This window comes from Magnolia sinica, chromosome 18, assembly GCF_029962835.1.
Source record: "Magnolia sinica isolate HGM2019 chromosome 18, MsV1, whole genome shotgun sequence".
Taxonomy (NCBI): domain Eukaryota; kingdom Viridiplantae; phylum Streptophyta; class Magnoliopsida; order Magnoliales; family Magnoliaceae; genus Magnolia; species Magnolia sinica.
This window is the reverse complement of record NC_080590.1, coordinates 14,026,066-14,028,108: the sequence shown is the minus strand read 5'-3', so window position 1 is coordinate 14,028,108 and position 2,043 is coordinate 14,026,066. Positions and strand designations below refer to the sequence as shown.

At 42.0% G+C, this 2,043-nt stretch overlaps 1 non-coding gene across 1 annotated transcript; it reads right to left on the bottom strand.

Moving 5' to 3' along the window:
- Positions 1 to 107, bottom strand: LOC131234101 (small nucleolar RNA R71). Its single transcript, XR_009165513.1, has one exon. It is a non-coding gene; the product is annotated as a small nucleolar RNA R71 (small nucleolar RNA).
- Positions 108 to 2,043: the final 1,936 nt, after the last annotated feature.

Below are 2,043 nucleotides of genomic sequence, written 5' to 3'. Positions count from 1 at the left end.
ACCCTCAGAAAAGCAATCATGAACTTTGCCCAAAAGGAAGATGAAACATTCTTCCAATGTTGGGAAAGGTTTAAAGATTTGGTCAGTTCATGCCCACAACACAGATTTGAAACGTGGCGCATTACAAATTTTTTCTATGATGGACTGACATCTTCCATGCGTAAAATGGTCGAGACAATGTATAATGGAGAGTTCATTAATAAAGATGTTGACGAGGTATGGGATTATCTCGATAGTCTTGCTGAAAAAACACAATCATGGGACTATTACCCAAAGTCGAACACCACGTCTAGGCCGACTCAATTAAAGGAGAAAGGTGGATTATATCTCTTGAAAGAAGAGGATGATCTCAAGTGTAAAGTGACTATGCTTATAAGGAAAGTTGAGGCCATGGAAGGAAAGAAGGATAAGGTTAATGAAATTGTTTGCGGTATCTGTGATTGCAACATTCACACAACTGAAAACTGTCCTACAATACCTGTCTTTCGAGGAGTGTTGAATGAACAAGCCAATGCCGTAAACAACTATCAAAGACCTTTTACTGGACCTAACTCCAATAGGTACAATCCTGGTTGGAAAAATCATCCAAACTTTAGTTGGAGGAATGGACAAACGGCTACTCCTCAAGGTTTCTTCAATCAAAATCCAAATCAAGTGAAACCTCAAGAGGAACCGGTTCAAAATTCCATACAAGAGCTGGCTCAGGCAATGCGGGGAATTACAGATTTTATGCAAAAGATAGATTCTCGTATGACGGTTATAGAAAAGGGGATGCTTCCTGCACAACCTCTCCCCAATCCTAAACCGCAGTACGAGATTAGTGATTCCAGTTCTTCAAATCAGATGGGGCACGCTAAATCCATCACCACTCTTAGGAGTGGAAAGATCATTGATAAAACTCTTCCGGTTAGGCCCGAAAAGCCTCAGGAACTAGAAGAGGACAACAATGATGGATCTAGTGATGCCCCACAAAAATTAGAACCGGAACTTCTAGAGAAGCCAGTTGCTCCGTTCCCCCAACGGTTGGTTTCACCAAAACCTCTCTCTAACTCTCAGGATATCCTAGAGGTGTTGAAACAAGTGAAAGTCAACATTCCTCTACTTGATGTCGTGAAACAGATACCTTCATATGCCAAGTTTCTGAAAGACCTATGCACGACCAAACGACGGCAGAGTATTCAAAAGAGATCTTCTTGACCGAGAAAGTGAGTGCCATCCTAAAGCAAGATGTGCCACAGAAATTCAAGGATCCCGGTAGCCCAACCATATCATGTGTAATCGGGGACCATCGAATTGATCATGCACTTCTTGATTTAGGAGCGAGCGTCAATCTGATTCCCTACGCGGTATACAAACAGTTAGGTTTGGGTGAATTAAAACCCACCCTAACCACACTATAACTTGCTGATCGCTCTGTTTGTGTACCAAGAGGGATAATTGAGGATGTGCTGGTCCAAATTGATAGATTTTACTACCCTGTAGATTTTATCATCCTGGACACCGAACCCATCAACAACATAAGCACTCAGATCCCCGTCATTCTTGGCCGCCCATTCCTTGCCACTTTAAATGCAATTTTCAATTGCAGGAATGGTGTCATGACTATATCTTTTGAGAATATGACATTAGAGTCAAACATCTTTTTCAATAACGGTAAAAACTTAGAGGAGGATGATGATTTCTACGACATTAACATGATTGACTCTTTAGTGGAAGATACGACACCTCTAACCTTATCCTCTGACTCTCTAGAGACGTGCCTGGCCCACTCCTATGATTTTGATGATGACATGATTAGGGAGACGTGCGCCTTGCTTGATACTGCACCGGTACTTGAAGTTAATCGGTGGAGGCTACAATTTGAAGAATTGCCACAAACCGATGTAGTGCCTCTACCGTTTAATCTCAAGCCGCCGAAGCTTGATCTAAAACCTTTGCCCTCTGATTTGAAATATGCTTATTTAGGTCAAGATGAGACATACCTGGTGGTGATCTCTGCCCACCTGGAGAAAGAACAGGAGAGTATGCTCATATCTACTCTCA